The 21,236-nt window shown below is 46.2% G+C and overlaps 3 non-coding genes and 1 pseudogene across 3 annotated transcripts; 2 read left to right on the top strand and 2 right to left on the bottom strand.

Moving 5' to 3' along the window:
• Window positions 1-3,349: 3,349 nt before the first annotated feature.
• Window positions 3,350-3,421, top strand: TRNAH-GUG (transfer RNA histidin (anticodon GUG)). The gene has a single exon. It is a non-coding gene; the product is annotated as a tRNA-His (tRNA).
• A 12,713-nt stretch (window positions 3,422-16,134) lies between these two features.
• Window positions 16,135-16,298, bottom strand: LOC142437922 (U1 spliceosomal RNA). Its single transcript, XR_012782421.1, has one exon. It is a non-coding gene; the product is annotated as a U1 spliceosomal RNA (small nuclear RNA).
• A 2,581-nt stretch (window positions 16,299-18,879) lies between these two features.
• On the top strand, window positions 18,880-19,143 carry LOC142437031 (bolA-like protein 2 pseudogene; annotated as a pseudogene).
• An 896-nt stretch (window positions 19,144-20,039) lies between these two features.
• Window positions 20,040-20,203, bottom strand: LOC142437701 (U1 spliceosomal RNA). Its single transcript, XR_012782232.1, has one exon. It is a non-coding gene; the product is annotated as a U1 spliceosomal RNA (small nuclear RNA).
• Window positions 20,204-21,236: the final 1,033 nt, after the last annotated feature.

The following is a 21,236-nucleotide window of genomic DNA, read 5'->3' as shown; positions in this document are numbered from 1 at the left end:
CCCTCCTTCCCCTGCCTCCCCAGTCCCCAACCACTGGCCAAGCTTGTCCCTGCCATGATCAGATGGACAAGAGCCCCTCAACTCACCGCTGCCCCTCAGGCTCCCCCTTCCCTTCCTCAGGGACTCTGGGTTCAGCGTTTCTCCTTGGGGCACACACCCTGGGAGGAGGCGCTTACTCCGTGTCAACGCGGGGACACCGGAGGAATCCTCCCCAGTGGACTTCCGGCTCGTGGAGACCTTACAGGCCACCGTGGCGTTATGCTGCGCTCTTGTGTTGAAATGCTGAGCGCTGAACCAGGCCACCAGCAGCACTTCTCCCCGCGGATCCGACCGTCATGTTTGGACCAGCAAGTCTGGTTCTAGTCATGGCTGCTTGCTCTTTTCACATCGGCTCTGGGGGATAACATGCAGCCTTTTTTCTTTTATAAATAATGGTCAGAAGGTCCAGGAGACTAGCTCGACAAAGCAGGCAGGCTAGTGGAAGTGAGACGGGCATAGATTTTTGTTTGAGGGTGAACCTTAGTGTGTTCCATTGGGGAAGCAAAGTTGCAATACAAAACCAAGCGGCCCCATTCGCACCGAGTGAAGGGGTCAGCGGAAGGACTGTGGGCAAGGAGAGCAGCTGGAGCCAGGTAGCAGGGGGGGATTCCACAAGGGAAACACGCACTGAAGGGACGGACATCCCAGTGTGTGCAAAGACTCGGTCCTCACTCCTGGCGGCCCCTGAATGTTGTCCACAGGTCAGCCTCCAAGAAGTTCAGCAAGTGCTGAAGGACAGAACTGACATGCGGCCTGCCCTCCATCCCAGGGGGGAGTGAGGGTGACCCTTGATAGGAATCCAAACAACAGCTGGGTTTAAAACAGCAGCAGCGAATCTCTACCATATGTAACGATCCTGAGCGCTCCCTTTGTGGTTCCTACAGCGCACCTGACAACCTGCGATTACCGTGTCCAAGCACTCTACAAAATCACTACAGCACAAAAGAGGATCGGTGGCCCATGCTCCAGATAAGACCATCGTGGGAGACTGACCTGGAGGGGGTCTCCAAAAGGCTGGACATAGGAAGCCAGAAATATTCCCTGATAATTGTGCTTCTGATTGAAAGGAAAGGGACCTCGTAGCAAACTGAAGGATGGCAAATCTAATCAGGAAACGCACATGGTGAATTTAGGTGTTCCCTCCTCCAGGGGAGCTGTCCTACTGTTTGGAAAGAAATCAGGTGACATGAGACACCTCTGAGGACACCATAACTGAGCATGCTCAAATTCAGGCCTCCAAGCCAGGTGGCAGGTATACCTGGGTGGTCCAAACAAGGCCTGGGCCCATGCCATCATGCAGCTGGGCTTAATAGAGCCAATGGGGTCAGCCAATACCATCAAGCATGCCTCCTGCCAGAATTTGACAGCCCTAGTGATGGGAAAGCCTTCTCTCTTTTTTGTTTCAACCCTGCTTCAGGTCAGTGGCAGGTTGGAGGGGGAGGTCTCTTCTCACCTACTCTACCCCCCACCCCCCACGGCTGAGCACGCCTCCCTGAAATAGCATGTACTCTTTTGAGACTGTAAAACCTGACACTTGTCCGGTCCATCATAAAAACTCACGCGTATGACCAACCGGCTCTGGCGCGAATTCCTTCTGGTGGGAAGCTAAAAACGAGCTATTACCCACTCGAGGAACCTCACATGACCCCATGGAGGGTAGCTGAGGGAGTTCCGATGCCGGTCACCAGGGCCAAGAGCATTAGGATTGTGCTAGACAGGGTCCTCTAGAGAGACAAAACCGGATTGCTGATAATTATATATATGTATATATATATTATAAATATATAGTTATAAAGACAGATATATAACACAATAAATGAACAGTTAAATTATAAACAGATAATATTTAATACAAGAAATGAACAGTTATGTTTTAAACCGATTGATAACAATACAAGAAATGAGCAGTTAAGTTAAAAAGCAGTACAAATGGCTGAGTGCAACTCACGCCGTGAGAGAGTTGTGAGACAGGAGCAGTCTTCCAAGTTTTCAGGGTCGTCAGGTGCCCTCTGTAGAGAGAGCTAGGCTATCCCAGAGCAGGCAGCAAACAGCAAGGCAGCTCATCAACTGTCAGTCCTCAGCTACAGACATGTAAATTCCAATTGTGTGGTCTTAAAAGGACCTCAACTTACAGTGACACAGTCCACAGGCTAATGTGCCCATTAAATTGAGGCACAGAACAAGCAAGGCAGCTGCACACTGGTCCGATGATTAAAGAGCAAGGGACAAGAAAGGCGAGGCTCACCCAGCCACTTATCTCTCCGCCCTTCAATTAATCCCACTTGTGTTTATCGTCAAGGCTGCCACAAGAAACTCTCTCAAGGATGTCAAACCACTCCATCCCTTGCAAGCATTTCTGAAATCCATGAACGCCTTGTGCTAACACCTTACACACTCAGGGAAGAGACGCAGGGCCAACTGCAACAGTGGGTGTCAACGCCGCACTGTCAGCAGGTCTTGCTCAGCACTGAGATGGTCTGCATGGACCTTTTCCAGGCTGTAGGTGAAGGAGCTCTTCCCTCCCTTTCGGAAGCAGGTACAAAAGTGGGGAAACGCACCCGCTTCACTTGGCTAGGCAGGGAAGCGAAGCATGTTCTAGACATGTTGACATAGCTTCATGAGATGTTCTTTCCTTCGACAGCGATTTGAGATGAGGAGGACTCTTCGGCAAGTTCCCCTTTAGAGCGTACCATGTCTCTGAAAAGACAGGGGATGAGCCTTGTGTGTAGCTGTAGAACGGATGCCGCATTACACACAAGGGCATAGAGTGGATCCTGTCCCACACGGTTTCCTAGGAGGCCCTCTTATCTGAAACAGGTGATCGGGTCTTTCTTCCGCCCAGCGCCTGTGGGTGGGAAACGGCACGCTTACGGCCTCCCTCTCAATGTGTGTATTTCAGTTGTCTGATAGCGGCAGTCCTGAGCGCAGCGACCTCTCACTGGGTGTTTGTGTGTATTTTCCTAACAAAGAGTAATGTCGGGGGTCTCGCATGTGCTTAGTCATCATTTAAATATCATTTTTACTGAAATTTCTCTTCAAAGGCTTTGTACCTTTTACTTTCTGAGTTTTGTTTGCTTGGGGATAGGTCGTATGCCTGTATGTCACTGTTTGTATGAGCTCATTGTATATTCAAAGCAGTGAACCCTTATCGGGAGCTTGGCTGTTGCATATTTTCACCCATTTTGTAAGTTCTTTCTTCACTTTGTTGCTTGGATCCTTTGAGGACCAAAAGTTTTCGGTTTTTTCTGCACGTGGTTTTGGTGTCATATGTAAGAGTCCAGGGAAGCCCGGCAGCGCGGGCGAGTGGCGCGCCGTGATCGTATAGTGGTCAGTACTCTGCGTTGTGGCCGCAGCAACCTCGGTTCGACTCCGAGTCACGGCAGTCTCTGCTCTCCACCGCAGTGGCCTTTCTCCTTTTAGGGGGGCCTCTCTGCTGCCCTTTCTCCTGCTGTCTCCCCCAGAGCAGCACCCTGCGGGCTGCAGAAGGGAAAGCACTCGAACCGCGGGTCGCCGCGCGCACCCCACTTGGTGCCCAGCAACCGCTAGGAAACTGTGGGCGCCTGGCCTTTTCTCGGTGGAGGGACTCCAAATATTAGCATGAAACGAACAGGCCGATGAAAGGAGTTCGTCCTGCAACTAGGGTATTTTCAATAAACAGAAGTGAGTGCCGTCACGGGACACCTGTGTGTAAACAGTGCGTTGTTGAAGGACGGTGTAACTCATACAGAGGGAGCCGTGTGCATTCCAGTACGCGGCACCACGAAGCTGACTGACCAGACCACGGAAAGCCGTCCTTGACCTACAGAGCCGCTCGGAGCGCTCTGTTCCCAGTGCACCTCATCCCCAGGAGACCAGTCACCATCCGGACGTCCAGCTCTTCCCACCGTGACATGTACACAAATGACTCCACATTTCCGTATCTGTCTCTTGTTTAATTCTTGGTCTCTCTTTTTAATGCCATCTAGTAGTTTGGACATGTATCCAGCTGGATGCATGCGTGTGTGTCGTTTCCGTGTTGTTCCTGCGTGCCATTCCCATGTGTGTGCAGACAGTTGATGGACAGTTGTGCTCTTTGAAGGTGGGTTGCTGTTCACAAGGTCGCTGTGACAAGTGTTGCACAATCTCGTTTGTGCGTTTCTGCAGTCACTTCTTTTTCCTTCTGCAACTGTTTGACACTAGTTCCTGCGCCACAGACGCATGGAAGTCCGTTTCAATTCCACTTCTCCTTTTGCAGCCACTGGACCAGAGCTTAGCTCTGATAGGCAAGGAACCTGGACAGTTTTCAAGGTCCTGACCCTTCCTGCTCTCTTCTTTCTAAGTGTTACTTTCTGAGTTCTTATTTATTGAGTTGCCCTTTCATTTGTAAAGTAACAAAGAGGCTTTCTGCTTCCATGCAGAGGTAGAGCTTCAGAAAACCACAGGGGGCAATTCTTCTCAGCCAGAATCTCCTCTCCTGGCAGTGAGTTCACTTGAGGGCTGTCCTTAAAAAGTTTCACCAAGTGGCTGGCTGCAAACATCAGAAATTCATTCTCTCATCCTTCTGGAGCCGAGCCTTTGATCATCAAGATGCAGGCAGAGTCAAGCTCCCTCTGAAGACGACTGGGGAAGAGCCCTCCCTCCCTCTTCTAGCTCCTGGAGGTCCCAGGCCTGACCTGTCTGTGGGAGCGTCCTTACCGTCTCTGCCCGTCTTCACTGCGCATCCTCCCTGTGTATCTGTGTGTCTGACCGTCCTGTCCTGTTTCTATAGGAACAGCAGTTAGGTTGGATTAGGGCCCACTGCACGCCAGTATGCCTCCTGTGAATTTATTTAATTCCATCCACAAGAGTCTGTTTCCAAAGCAGTCGACATGCTCAGGTACTGAGAGTCATGATATTATAGATGGAATATATACTGTATGATGGGCTGCTATTGGCATGGTCGGCAATCGGAAACCACCAGCACCTTCACAGAAGCCCTGAGCTTTCTTCTTCCATAAACACTTACACTTTTGGAAACCTAGAGGGACTCGCGATGAGACAACATTGACTAAATGGCAGTCAAAAGGAGTGATATATATATATATTTTTTTTTCTTCCCTGTTTTAACTTTTTTTTGGTTCTGTTTTGTTTTAACTTCTTTGCCGGAAAAAAACTTTCATGGTGAGACTAAGTGGAAGTTTACCAAGTAGACCTTCCTTTTTTCCATGAGCAACATTCCATCTCCTAAAGGCTTACCCAGTTTTCCTCACGCTGTTTCCCACAGGCTGATTCTATTCAGCCTCATGTCTTCCATTGGCAGGAGAAGCCAGCCCCCAACACATCATTATGGGTCCGGTAGGCGCAATTGTACAGCGATAATAAGTAAAGATCATAGTAAAGTCATAGAAAGCATGAGAGATAGAAGAGAAGTATTGAAATAGATGGAGTCAGACACGATTCATGGTAGCAAGGTCACCTCAGCCCCACTCGATGGTCCACGTGGAGGGAGAGAGCGATATTTAATGCTAGCCCAGGCTTTTTATATTCTCTGGGGACATGCAAGCCCCCTAATCACAGGTGAGGACATGTGTCACAGGAAGGGGTTGTGCTATAGGTAATACAGTCATGGGAGGGGGTGATCTAGGGGTATCCACGCAATAGGAAGAGGAGGGATTGGGGTATACATGTGGCAAGAGGGGCGGATCCTAGGTACAGGATGGCAGCCTAACTTTGGATGTCACAGAGCCGGTTTGGCCTGTTCCCTGGCTCAACTGACAGACACCATTATCAGTGGGGTGTGAACCCCACCTACAGGAACCAAGCTAATGGTCACAGGCCCCCACCCCTGTGGTGTGGGGAGACAGCAGGCTGGCAGGGACTGCCTTCAGGGAAGATGCCTGTGAGCATCTGACCTCCCGCCACAATCCATATCAGGAGGTTCATAGAGTCATGATTATTTTTTTAACCGCGGGTGCTAATTTATTGTGTGCATGGACCAAAGACAACTCTCTGCCTTTCCTCGGACGGGCGCATTGGCTGTCTCCATCCTCTCACGGTGGAAGGGCTGTGATGAGCACCAGGGTGCATGTCTGTCTGTGCTACTTCTCTTTCAGAGGATGAACCAACTGCAGTCACTGTAGAGTCTGACACTTCTATTCCCAGGTTGGACACATCTTCCTGAGGGCACCGCTAACCCATATCATCTCGGAAAGACAGTGAGACCGCTTGTGAAAATGCTTCAGGATTATCTGGTTCCACACAAAACTGAACATCAATTGACAAAGTTCCCATGAGGAATATTAAAGTCATTGTAGTTTGCAGATATTTTATCAGAAATGTTGATGAAATTCAAGAAAACATAGCTGATCTCATCAGATCTCAAAAATTCTTTCCCAGGTTTGTGGAAACTACTATATCTCAATACTATAGTTAATTTGTTTGTAATAGAATTATTTTGTTATTTGTTTTGTTTTGTTTGATGTGAACTTTTTTTGTCACTAAAGATACCAAGCCTACTTTCACTTTTACTCAATTAGAAGCATTTTTATAGTTTAAAAATAATTTTATTGGGGGTTCATAAAAGTCTCATTGCAATCCATCCGTCTCTCCATGTGTCAAGCACATTTGTACATTTGTTGCCATCGTCATTCTCAACCTTCTTTCTACTTGAGCCCTTGATATCACCTCATTTTCCCTCTCCCTTCCCGACCCTCGCTCTCTCATGAACCCTTGATAATTTCTAAATTATTATTTTGTCGTGTCTTACACTGTCCGATGTGTCCCTTCACCCACTTTTCCCCCATGCATGGGGTCATATGTACATCCTTGTGATCAAGTTGCCCTTTCTTCCCCACCTTCCCCTTACCTTGCTGGTGTGGCTACTCTTATTGGTCCTTAAAGAGGTTGATCTGTCCTGGATTCTCTGTGTTTCCAATTCCTATCTGTACCAATGTACATGCTCTGGTCTCGCCTGATTTGTAAGCTAGAACTGGGATCATGATAGTTGCGGGAAGAGCATAAAAGAACTAGAGGAAATTTGTATGTTTCCTCGGTGCTTTACTGCACCCTGACTGGCTTGTCTCCTCCTAGAGACCTTTCTGTAAGGGGATGTCTAGTTGCCTACAGATGGACTTTGGGTCGCTACTCCGCACTCTCCCTCATTCACAATGATATATATATATATATTTGTTCTCTGATTGCTGGTACCTGATCCTGTTGACACCTTGTGATCCCACAGGCGGGTGTGCTTCTTCATTGTGGGCTTTGTTACTGCTCAGCTGGTGGCCTCATGATTATCTAAAAGACTTTAAGACTCTATATTTTTTGATAGCTGGATACCATCAGCTTTCTTCACCATATTTGCTTATGCACCCGAGGAGCATTTTAATTTCACACTTGTTGTTTGTCCTGTCCCGCAGGACATCAAGAACGTGGACACCTGAAAGAGGGACTGGGAATGAAGATGGGCAAGGGCGCGAGAAATGGAGGCAAGACAAGAATCTGATCAAGCCTCATTTATTGAGTTGAGAGCAGAGGTTTAAATAGCCAGCGAGGGGCTGGCACCATTACGTCACATGTAAAATAGGGTACATCTGAGGTAGCCAACAGTCGTGCATCTTCAAACAAGGAAGGAATGGAGGGCAACTGATCAAACAGGTAAGTATGCTAATGAGGCATTCCTGGTGAGCCTGGGGGGAGATGCCATCAGACATGTATTGACCAATGAGCATAGCAGCTGCTACTGAAAGATCACCAATCCCAGCAAGGGTCAGGGCAGCCACCCTCTGGCGGGAAAGGAACAAAGGGCAGAAAAACCTCTGGGCAGTTTGTATGGCGAGAGTAGATGCATGGCTAAAATCCAGGGTGGGGAGACACGCAGCTCCCTACAGTTGTTAACCTATTTTGCACCAACGTTTTATTGCATTTATTGAGAAACCTCCTAGGGTTGATTGTCCAGAAAAATTGTTCAAGGCTTGTGTGTAGGTCTGGGTATACTCGAGAAACAAATTCATAAACACACATATGTGAATAAGAAATATCTTTATATAAAGAGTAATTGTATATTAAGGAAACATCCCAACCCAGTCTAGATCAAGTTCGTAAGTCCGATATTAGCCCACACATCCAACACCAATTTACAAAGGCCTCTTCAGACTCACAAAACACATGCAATGAGGCAGAAGGCAGCAAGATCACAGGCCAGTTGGTGGGAAGTCTTGTGGATCCAGTGGTGGTGTAAGCATCTCAGCACTGGCAGGGATCTCCAAGTGGCTCCTCCAGCTCAGGGCACTAGCTTAGCTCCATGTGGCTTGTCAGCTGCAATGTCTCCCAGGGACTCAGCCTGTGTCCCACCTCCAAGGAGCTATTTAATTCCTTAGTGTCTCCAATGAGGACATCAAGCTGACATCTGATTGACAGTTTAGACTCAGGAGGAATGAAAGCACAAAAATTGATGGGACTAAAGTGAATGCTTGGGTGAGAATGGAAAGATTTAAACAGATCTCTCCTTTACCAGAATGTATTTATTGGTATGGATATTATGTCTAATTGGGTAAACTCCCTCTGCCTACTATTGTAAACTTGAAGGTGTATAAGTCAGCCCTTTGGCTGATATTCATTGGGCATGCTAAGCGAGAACCATGACAATTGCCTGGGCACCCTCGGACATCTTAAAAGGGTCCTTCCTAGCTGCCAGCGCAGCAGGCAGAGTGGCAGCTGCCAGGCGCCAAACTTCAATAAAACTCTGTGCAGGCCCTCCCTGCAGGCACTTAGCAAGCACCCTCCAATAGCCAAGATGCCCAAAAGAAAGATTGGTTGGCTGAGCCAGCTGAAAGGGCAGTGAAGGGGGTGATCTGAAAGGTTGTCAGCCAAAGTGGAGACAACATCAAAGAAGGCAGCAGGAAAGGATAAATCTTCAGGCAAAATTGTGTCCCAAGGGTGAAAAGGAACTGTGAACACAGGCTGAAGGGCTAACTAGGAAACTAAAGAAAGTGGAGACATGAAATCCTAGGAAAGAGAAGCCTCTGTCTGATGTAGACCGAGAAAAAGAAGTCAGTGTGATCAATCTACCATGTCTTAGTGGACCCTGTTTCTCCACCCCTCCCTCCCCGGCGCCCCCCCTCATACAATCTGAAGAATGTTTTAACTATTTTGTACATGCAAGTTTTTTGGTAGCTCTAGAAACATTGTAAAAATCATTTTAGTGGTGACTACCACTGAAAAAGGGTACAAGACAAGGATGCCCCCTGTCCCCTCTTCTACTCAATATCGTTTTGGAGGTTCTGGCTAACAACATAAGACTGCGGAAGGACATCAAAGGGATCCAGTTGGGAGAGGAGGAGGTGAAACTATCGTTATTTGCAGATGACATGATCCTATACATTGAAGACCCCCAAAACTCCACATTTGGAATACTTACAGCAATAGAGGAATACGGAAGAGTAGCAGGATACAAGATCAAAAAACATAAGTCGGTAGGGTTTCTATACACATCGGACAGGGCCATGGAAGAGGCGATTAAGAGGGAAGTACCCTTCACAGTAGCCAAGAAAAAACTGAAATACCTAGGAATATACTTAACAAAAAATACTAAAGACCTATATAAGCATAATTATAAAACCCTATTACAGGAAACCAAAAGTGACCTTCACAAATGGATGAAGCTCCCCTGCTCATGGTTAGGTAGGCTGAACATAGTAAAGATGACAGTTCTTCCTAAAGCACTCTACAAGTTCAATGCTATACCAATCCAATTACCATCAACCTTCTTCAAAGAATTGGAAAAACTGACCACCAACTTCATATGGAGAGGGAAGAAACCCAGAATTAGCAGAGAACTCCTCAAGAAGAAGGACACAATTGGAGGACTCGCCCTACCTGATTTTAATGCCTACTACACAGCTACAGTGGTCAAAACAGCATGGTACTGGCACAATGATAGACACTCAGACCAGTGGAAAAGAAGAGAAAGCCCAGGAGTAAAATCATCAGCATATAGACAACTGATCTTCGACAAGGGTCCCAAAAACATCAAGTGGGAAGCAGATGCCCTCTTTAATAAGTGGTGCTGGAAACAATGGATATCCACATGTAGAAAGTTGAAACAAGACGTCTACCTCACCCCATGCACAAGAATACACTCAAGGTGGATCACAGATCTAGAAGTCAAACCCCAAACCATCAGGACCATTAAGGAGGGAATCGGGACTAATCTCAGAGCACTGGCCCAGGGAGCACATAGGCTCACTGCAACAGGGAAGGGGACACACACAGGTGATCTGGAAATCGACAAATGGGATCTAATAAGAATAAAACACCTGTGCACCTCGAAAGACTTTGCCAAGAGGGTGACAAGGCAACCCACAGACTGGGAGAAGATTTTTAGTAATGACACCTCAGACAAAGGGCTCATTACTAAAATCTACAACACCATCATGACCTGCAAAAAGAGGAAAACAGTTAACCCCCTAAGGAAGTGGGCAAAAGAAATGAGAAGAACTTTCACTAGAGAGGAGATCAATATGGCCAATAAATATATGAGAAAGTGCTCGAAGTCCCTTGCCATAGAGAAATGCAAATCAAAACAACCATGAGATACCACCTAACACCCCTGAGGCTAGCCCAGATCAGTAAATCAGAGAGCAACAAGTGTTGGAGGGGCTGTGGTGAAGTAGGAACCCTCCTCCACTGCTGGTGGTCGTGCAGATTTGTACAGACACTGTGGAAAGCAATCTGGCGATACCTAAAGAAAATGGAAATTGATCTACCTTACGACCCAGCCATCCCTCTACTGGGCATATACCCGGTTGAAGCAGCAAATAAAACACGACCAGTCATATGCGCTCCAATGTTTATTGCGGCACAATTCACAATAGCAAAGACTTGGAAACAGCCTAAGTTTCCATCGATAGACGAGTGGATTAGCAAACTTTGGCACATACACACAATGGAGTATTATGCAGCGCTAAAAAGCACTGATGAGCACATGAAACACGTTATTTCATGGGAAGAGCTGGAAGGAATTATGTTAAGCGAAGTAAGCCAGACCCAAAGGGACAGGTACAACATGAGTCCCCTGAGGTAAGTACAATCAGCATGACAGAAATGGGGCATTAATCCACCCAAGGGGAGGGTATGGTTTATATCTCCACAGGGAAAGGGGGACCAGACTTCAACCCAGTGTCGCAAGGTGTGAATGCAATATCCCGGCGTGGAGGAGGGAACCGGTGGAGAGGACTGGGAGGCTGGCCCCAGCACCATAAATTAAGTGGATTCCTGCCCCTCCCCCTAAAAGAATTTGTTCCAAAGGACGACATTGACTCTGCAGCTATGGGAGATGGACATATTTGATCAGAGCACACGGGAGCAGATGAAGGGTCAGGAGGAGAGAGTGGAGCACAGCCTGGCCCACCAGGCCGTGATGATGATGTTCCTGAGTAGAGCAGCCAGTCCACAGAGAGAACAACATGGCTGGCCCTACTATGAGACATGATGCCCCTCAGTGACTAAGGGCAATACAGGGGACAGCACCGGAGACACAGTGTGGGAATTGCACCTGACCTGATCCCACCACACGGAGGCAAATCACTGGGGGAGTGCAGCGGAACAGCAAGGGAATGGAGTGGCAAGGTCCCCAGGGAATGCTGAAAGTGGACTTTGGGGCCAGGGCGTGGTGCCCCAACAGACTGGACTGGAAAACGCTCCTAAGGGCCAGCAAAGATCCCTGAACTAACTACAAGCTTTTCTCTTGTGAACTGTTTTGTTCTGATCTTTTTCAATGGTTTGTTTTGGTTGTTTTGTTGTCTGGTTGTATACTGTTGCTTTGTGTTCCTCTGTCTAGTTTTCGTGCATGTTAGTGACTCCACAGGTCTGTCTGAATAGGACAGGCTGGATGAACTATCTGGATGAAAAACAACGGGACCGACAGTTCCGGGGGGACTTGGGGTGGGGGGTAGGGGGGGTAAGGAAGTGGTGTTAACAAACCCAGGGACAAGGGAAAAACATGGGACCCCAAATGGTAGAGAAGGGGGAGTGGCAGGCCTGGTGGGAAATGATCAAGGGTAAGGTTGCTTAGAGAAGAGGTATACTCTAGCCCAGGTGGCGATGAAGCATGGTAGTAGGGCAGGAGGAAGGTCAAGGGAGATGGAGGAAAGAACTAGGAGTCAAAGGGCATTCATGGAGGTCTAGACAAAGACATGTACATGCAAATATATATAGGAGGTTGGGGAAATAGATCTTTGTGTCTATATTTATAGATCAAGTATTAAGGTGGCGGAAGGACCTTGGGCCTCTACTCAAACACTCCCTCTATGCATGAATACCTTCTTTTATTAAATTGGAACTCTATGATGCTCACTCTCCCGACACAACGGCTGGAGCCAAAGTGGGTGAACAAGTAAATGTGGTGAAGAAAGCTGATGGTGCCCGGCTATCAAAAGAGATAGTGACTGGGGTCTTAAAGGCTTGAAGATAAACAAGCGGCCATCTAGCTCAGAAGCAACAAAGTCCACATGGAAGAACACACCAGCCTGTGTGATCGAGTGGTCCCAAAGGGATCAGTTACCAGGCATCAAAGAACAAAAAATCATATCATTGACTGCACACCTCCATGATAGGATCGCTGAAGACAAATGGGTGCACAAGCAAATGTGGTGAAGAAAGCTGATGGTGCCCGGCTATCAAAAGAGATAGTGTCTGGGGTCTTAAAGGCTTGAAGGTGAACAAGCGGCCATCTAGCTCAGAAGCAAATAAGCCCACATGGAAGAAGCACACCGGCCAGTGTGATCACGAGGTGCCCAAGGGACCAGATATAAGGCATCATGCAAAAAAAAAAAGATATAAGTGTGTGTATGTATGTGTATATATGTGTATATGTATATATGTATGTGTATATATATATTATATTAAATGAAGGGGGAAGTGCAGAGTGGAGACCCAAGGCCCGAGTGTCGGCCAATGGAGATCCCCTCATAGAGGGGCTTAGGAGATGAGATGGGTTAATTAGGGTGTGAGGTAGTATCGATGAAGAACACAGCTTTCCCCCAGATCCTGGATGCTTCCTCCCCCCAACTACCATGATCCGAATTCTACCTTGCAGGGCTGGATAGGCCAGAGGCTGTACACTGGTACATATGAGGGCTGGAGGTACAGGGAATCCAGGGTGGATGATACCTTCAGGACCAAGGGTGTGAGGGACGATGCTGGGAGAGTGGAGGGTGAGTGGGTTGGAAAGGGGGAACTGATTACAAGGAGCCACATGTGACCTCTTCCCTGGAAGAGGGACAGCAGAGAAGGGGGGAAGGGAGACCCCGGATAGGGCAAGATATGACAAAATAACGAGGTATAAATTACCAAGGGCATATGAGGGATGGGGGAAAGGGGAGGGAGGGGGGGGGGAAAAAGAGGACCTGATGCAAGGGGCTTAAGTGGAGAGCAAATGCCTTGAGAATGATTGGGGCAGGGAATGTATGGATGTGCTTTATACAATTGATGTATGTATATGTATGGATTGTGGTAAGAGTTGTTTGAGTCCCTAATAAAATGTAAAAGAAGAAAAGAGAAAAAAATGATTAGGGCAAAGACTGTACAGATGTGCTTTATACAATTGATGTATGTATATGTATGAACTGTGAAAAGAATTGTATCAGCCCCAATAAATTGTTAAAAAAAAAAAAGAAAAAAAATCATTTTATTGGGGGCTCGTACAATCCTTATCACGACCCATACACACATCCATTGTGTCAAGAACATATGTATATTTGTTGCCATGATCATTCTCAAAACATTTGCCTTCTACTTGAGCCCTTAATATCTGCTGCTTAGAACATTTTTAAGAAAAAGGAAATGTCACTTCATCCCATTTTTAAAAAGTATAAATGCTTCATTTTTTAAGGTCTAAAATCTACTGGCTGTTCATTTTTTGGTACAACCAGAAAATAATGAGATGCTGGATTATGGGAAAATTTGACTGTTTGGGGTAATAATATAACATCCTATGGGATAGGACGGAATGAGGTTGTACCACTAATAGACAACAGACTTAATGGAAATTTTTAGTTACTACTATGCATTTGTGTGACCTGAACACTTAGAATTGTTTCCATGTTGCTTTTTAGTAAAATTGTATCTCAAAACCATTCCCTCATGATGGCTCTCCTGACAAAAGTGTGTGCATTCTGTAACACCTTGATCTCGGTAGTCCATTTTTCCTGATAACTTGGCTATGTGCTTTAAAAGGCTGAAAATTCAAGTGTGTGGCTTGCGCAGCAGTAGTGAAAGATGTCAGTTTGTGATGTGCAGATGACACACCTTGATTGAGGAGAATGAGTAGGACTCAAAGCACTTGCTGATGAAGCTAAAGGATTGCACTCTTTCATATTTATTGTAACTCAGTGTCATGGAGACCAACATCCTCACAACTACATCTGTAAGGAAATCATAATAAATGGGAAAAATATTGAAATTGTTGAGATTTCATCTTGCTTAGATCCACAATCCATACACATGAATACAGCAGTCAAGAGATCAAATGACCCATTGCATAGCGTAAATCTGCAGTGTTTGACTTCTTAAAAAAAATCATTTTATTAGGGGCTCATACAACTCTTATCACAATCCATACATACATCAATGGGTAAAGCACATTTGTACATTCGTTACCCTGATCATTCTCAAAGTATTTGCTCTCCTCTTAAGACCCTGGCAGCAGCTCCTAATTTTCCCCTCCCTCCCCACCTCCGTCCCTCTTGAACCCTTGATAATTTATAAATTATTATTTGGTCATATCTTGCCCTGTCCGACTTCTCCCTTCACCCACTTCTCTGATGTCCATCCCCCAGGGAGGAGGTTATATGTAGATCCGTGTAATCGGTTCCCCCTTTCCAGCCCACCCTCCTGGTATCGCCACTCACACCACTGGTCGCAAGACTTCTTTAAAGTGTTAAAAAGCAAAGATGTTGCTTTGAGGACCAAGTCATGGTATTTTCAATCGCCTCCTAAACATGTGAAAATTGGACTTTGAAAAAGGAAGACCAAAGGAGAATTATGTTTCTGGCAAAGAATATTGAAAGTACCATGAACTACCACGAAAAAAAAACACATCTGTCTTGGAAGTACAGCCACTGGTCCTTAAAAGTCAAAGCACAGACAATGTCAGGACAGACCAGCGGCTACTGAAGGACATCATGCTTGGTAAAGTACATTGGCAAGGAAAGCCATGACAAAATTGATTAGACTAGTCTGGGATTAGGATTGTCAGTTTGGAAGAGGATACAAATCAGGGCAAAGGGGAAACAGGATCCTCTCCTGGTGTTTACTTGAAATGCAGAGGATTAGTATAAAACTCTACCAAACACACAAAGCACATGTTGTTCTGTGCCACCAGAGAGCCTAGAAGCAGTATTACCTAGACCCTAAATCTTTGTTGCCAATGTCTTATCCATGGAATGAAGATTGCCAGAGTGAAACAGTAGCCTTTGAAATAAAACATTCTTGACTACAGTAACGCAACATGGACACAAGCTGCCTCTAAAAGATCAATTAAGCACTACTAAATTTAATGAGAAGTAAACAGCCACAGAGCAATGACTAAATATAAATGCGCTTCACTAGTAAAACACCGATGATAGTTCAAAAAGATTAGAATAAAAATTAAAGAATTCAAAAAAGTATTTACTGTTTGACAAGTGAGGATAAGGGGAGAGCCCACATACAGTCCCCACTACCATATGTATACATATAAGATGCAGTTGAATCAATTCCCCATACTTGGGGAACAAATGCAGAAAAAATGTAGATGACAGTCAAAATACTTATGGGGCAGGTATATAACATAAGAGGTGTAGGAGCCCCCCCACAAAGCAAATGAAAAAAGGGATTTTTAACTGTTTGAGTTAGGAAATCACTTGTGACTCACACTCTTAACACAGTGTAAGGTACGTCCCAGTCCCACCAAGAAACCATGCAAAGTACTAGGAAGGCGTAGGTAACGCCCACCAGGTATCTGAACAAAGTTACAAAGAAGTAGCACGGGAAGCGGAAAACCACTTAACAGAGACGCTGCGCTAAAACATAAATATGTTACACTGCTGTGTGTTAAAAAAAAAAGGCTAAAACGTCTACTTTTAAACCCTCAGCAACCCGGGAAAAGCGCAAACGCAGTCTCCAACTAACACAAATTATGCAGTCGAGTTTCCCACATTTGGGGAAATGGCAGGGGTCAGCACATCCGGAGTGCAATGGATAAACCTCGCCCTGGGAAAACCACCTTCGTGATCTTGGTGTCTCCCCTGCCAGGTAAGTATGAGTTGCTCAGCCGCTCGCCCGACGCGCGCTCCCGCGCCCTGCACTTTTCACACACTGATACTTAGCAGACCCTCGTTACACATCGCTCCTACACCCTCTTGAATCCGAACGCACAAACCTTCACCCAACAACCAGACACTCCATCCCCACAAAAGTACGGGAAATCATAACGTATTTAAGTACCACGTGTGCTCATCCAGCAGCCACTGCGCTGCCTCATCTACATACGGCTCGACGTCACCGGTAGCTGGCTGTCCTCCAGTACAATCCGGGAACCCGCTCCTTTGCTCTTTTCAGCTTTCCTTTGTTTGAGATCACAGTACTCTTGTGAAGACATAAGTGTCAGAAATCCAACGGGGCAGTTGTGCTCTGTCCTGTAGGGACTCGATGAGTGAGAATCCAATTCCTCGACTCAACTAACCTCTCTCTTTAAAAAAAAAAAAATCAATTTTCTTGCTTTTTTAAAAAAGTGTTTTTGTCTTTTAAATTAAAAGATCACTTTACTGGGGTCTCTTACAGCTCTTATAACAATCATATCAAATATATTTGTACACATGTTGCCATCATTATCATCGTTATTTTCTAAATTTACTTTCTATATGTGTCCTTGGTATCAGCTCCTCTTTTATCCCTCGTGGCACCCTTGATAAATTACTATTTTCATACCTTACGCTGACCACTGCCCTCCCTTCCCCCACAGTTTGTGTTGTTCCCTGTGTGTCTGTTTATGTGTCAATCATTTTATTTTATTTATTTTTGTGTGTGTGTCAATCATTTTAATCAGTCCCCCATTCCTCCCTTTTTGCCCCCAGCTTTCTCCTGTCCTCCTGGCATTCCAACTCCCATTTCTGCTCCTGAGGGGTTTATCTGACCTGGATTGCTTGTGTTAGGAGCTCTGTCTGTACCAGGTGCATGCTCCTGTCTAGCCAGAACAGAAAGGCAGGACTGGGGTCATGATAGTGGAGGGTGAGAAGCCTCCATGAACCAGAGGAATAGTGTGTGTTTCATCTAATATACCACGCCCTAAATGACTCATTCCTTCCTTGTGACCCTTCTGTGAGGGGATGTCCCATTGTCTAACGATGGGTTTGGGGTCTCTGATGGGCTCCCCACTTCTCAACAATGTTTTTTGTTTGTTTGTTTTGGGTCTGATGCCTGTTACCTGATTCCATCGACACCTCCTGATAGCACAGGCTGGTGTGCTTCTTCCATGTGGGCTTGTTGCTTCTCTGCTAGATGGCTGCTGGTTTAACTTCAAGCCTTTGAAGACCCCAGACACTGTATCGTTTGATAGCCATGCACCATCCACTTGCTTCAACACATATGCCTGTGTACCCATTTTTGTCTTCAGCAATCATGCTAGGAGAATGCCGATTTTTTAGAACAAAGTGTTCTTGTGTTGAGAGAGGATTTGCGCAGAGGCCCAAAGTCCATCCACCATATAAATATATATATATGTCAATAACTATTTTTAATGAATTAATATACTTACATATGTGCACACCTATGCTTATAGGTCTATTCATAGCTCTCCTCTGTTTTCTTAACCGTCCCCCTGTCTCACCATCACGTTCGCCCTTCTGTGTTTTAGTAATTCCTCTCAGCTAGATTGCCGTTGCTCCAACACCCCCAGGATTTCTACTTCTGCCTCATTGTTGATGCAACACACCCGACCTTGAGGTAACTGAGACATTTATTACTATTGATAATATGCCCAAATCACTTGAGTTTTACACAGAGCCTCACCTCTGAGGCTATTTTTTTTTTTTGGTTCATGTAATACTTGGCCCGTATGAAATAATTAAAAGAAATTTGGAATGCACACTTTAGTTTCATGCTTGTTAAAGGACAGAAAACCAAGGGAAACTTAAACTGTGTCCTCCCTCCAGACACACACATCATACAGTAGCTGGAGCCAAAAATCATTTTGTTCCAAAAAGCCAGACTAGAAACATTGTATTCAGTCAAAGCAGCTTGAAGAAATGTAAACTGCCCCAAATGTTTAAACTATTTGATGTTTAAGTTACAGTGGTAACCACAAATTGATAAAGCAGAAAGGGCAAGAGCAACCATAACAACTGGTAAGTGTTTCTGGAAAGCACAGAAAAAGTCAGAGTGGGAGCCCAAAGCCCATGTGTAGGCAACTGGACAGAAGGGTTTCAGGGAGGAAACAAGCCAGTCAGGGGGCAGTGTAGCAAAGGTGAAACATACAACTTTCCTCTACTTCCTAAATGCTTCTTCCTTCCCCACTATCATGATCCCAATTTTACCTTACACATCTGGCTAGACCAGAGGATGTACACTGGTACAGATAGGAACTGGAACCACAGGGAATCCAGGGCCGATGATCATCCCTTTAGGACCAGTGGTGTGAGTGGCCATATCGGGATGGTGGAGGAAGGGTGGGGTAGGAAGTGGGGAACAATTACAAGGATCTACGTATAACCCCCTCCCTGGGGGGCGGACAAGAGAAAAGTAGGTGAAGGAAGACATCAGACAGTGTTAGATATGACAAAATAGGACCCGGGTGCGGGCTGTGTGCGGTCCCCGCTGGGCTGCTGCCCTCTCAGGGCTGCCGCAATGGAACTCAGTGCCGAGTTTCTCCAGGAGAAGCTACAGCGAGAGCTGGAAGCGGTGCACCTGGAGGTGGAGGACAGGACTCCCAACCATGGCTCCGCCAACTTCTGAGTCCTGCTGGTGTCCTCCAAGTTCGAGGGGAAAGCGCTGCTACAGAGACAACGTCTGGTGAATGCGTGCCTATCAGAAGAGCTTCATCACATCCACCATGCCTTTGAGCAGAAGACCTTGACCCCAGAGCAGTGGACCCGCGAACGGCAGAAATGATGGGCGGGGCCCTGCGCAGGCATTAAACCTTACATCTGGACCAGCAAAATAAAAAAAAGATATGACAAAATAATTGATAAATTATCAAGGATTCATGAGGGAGCGGGAAATGGGGGGCGGAAAGCTGATATCAAAAGCTCAAGTAGCAAATGTTTTGAGAATGAAGAGGCAACAAATGTACAAATGTGCTTGACACAATGGATGCATGTATGGATTATGTGATGAGTTGTATGAGCCCCAATAAAATGGTTTTTTTTAAAGGTACAGAGAAAGAAACCCCTGAGGTTTCTAGAGTGGGTAATATCTCACTTCTTGGCTTCATACCAAGCCTGTTTGTAAAACAAGTGAGTTTTTAATGGACAGAACAAGTTTCAGGCTTCACTGTCTCAGAGAATTACAGGGCATTTCAGGGAAAAGGCGCCATGCTGTACAGAAGCCACACTGCACTGGGAAGGGCCCTACACTGGTCACGAACACACACACCCCCACGTGGAGCCTGAAACAGCACATCGCAGCATAAATGTGGTGGAGAAAGAGTAAATGATTAGAGACTAAAAACACTTTTAGGATCTGTCACGGGCAGAAAAGCTTGATTAAGAAAAAGGCACAGCTTTGATGCCACCAGACTACTTCAAAACCCTGCCAGAACAATGGATACTTGATGATATTGACAAAACAAATAGATTTAACTACTCTACACCTCTTACGCAACTATCACACCTCTCAGATTATATCTCAGATAAAACAAGGTATTGACAGAGATTGCCTCTGCGAACAACTTGATTAACTAAAAGAACAGGCTAATGAACACAGTACTCAAACAGTATGTGTTCAAAGACGGCCTCCATATCAGGAAAAGAGCTCAGCTTAAGAGTCTGTCCTTTGACACCAGTTATCAGGGGAGAGCGCGAACGCAGTCCCCCACTACCACAAACTATGCAGTCGAGTTTCCCACACTTGGGGAAATCGCAGGGGTCAGCACATCCGGAGTGCAATGGATAAGCCTCGCCCTGGGAAAACCACCTTCGTGAGCATGGTATCTCCCCTGCCAGGTAAGTATGAGTTGCTTGCCCGCTCGCCCCACGCGCGCTCCCGCGCCCTGCACTTTTCACACACGGATACTTAGCAGACCCTCGTTACAGATCGCTCCTACACCCTCTTGCATCCGAACGCACAAACCTTCACCGAAAACCAGGCACTCCATCCCCACAAAAGTACGGGAAATCACAGCGTAAGTTTTAAGTACCACGTGTGCTCATCCAGCAGCCACTGCGCTGCCTCATCTACATAAGGCTCGACGTCACCACCGGTAGCTGGCTGTCCTCCAGTACGATCCGGGAACCCGCCCCCTTGCTCTTTTCAGCTTTCCTTTGTTTGAGATCACAAACCTTCCATTGCAGGGAACGGATTCACCTGGGAATGGAGACAGCACAGCGCTTTAGTCACTCAGGGCTCTCAGTAGAAATGAACAAAATAGGATGTGCAAGAACCAGCAACCACTCCTTGTTGAGCCTCTGTCATATAAAGATGAAGGCTTTTTGATGGTGCTGTTTGGTGTCATCCAGTCACCTCTGACTCACAGACCCGCCGTGATCCTTATGCTAGGGGGAGATGAAACACAGTGATAATACTGAAGGGAAAAAAATTTAAGTGGAAATATGCATAAAGAGAAAAGAATTGGGAAATGGGTTGACATGCCATCGCTACCCATGTCTGACTGATTGCGAAGAACAATATAAGAACCAACAGCCACATCGTGAAAATGTCATTACCAAAAATTCTTTACTAATTAATACAATTCCAATCCAAATCTGAGGTAGTTAAAGTTATTGTGCCAACCTGGCCGATAAACACATGTGGGGTTAATTGAAGGGTGGCGAGATAAATAGCTCAGTGAGCCTCACCTTTCCAGTTCTCAGGCCTCTTGCTTTGTGATGGTCAGACCAGGCTGCAGCTGCCTTCGCCAGTTCCCTGATAGAACTGGCAAAGCTCACTTCCTGCAAGGCATCCCTGAGGAGAAGCCACAGGGACCTACCCCGATGGAGCCTTGGGTGCTGGAGCAGCAGTGTCGAGACCTCTGCCAGCGCTGAGAT

Source organism: Tenrec ecaudatus, chromosome 1 (assembly GCF_050624435.1).
Source record: "Tenrec ecaudatus isolate mTenEca1 chromosome 1, mTenEca1.hap1, whole genome shotgun sequence".
Lineage (NCBI taxonomy): Eukaryota > Metazoa > Chordata > Mammalia > Afrosoricida > Tenrecidae > Tenrec > Tenrec ecaudatus.
This window is presented reverse-complemented; position numbering and strand designations above follow the sequence as displayed.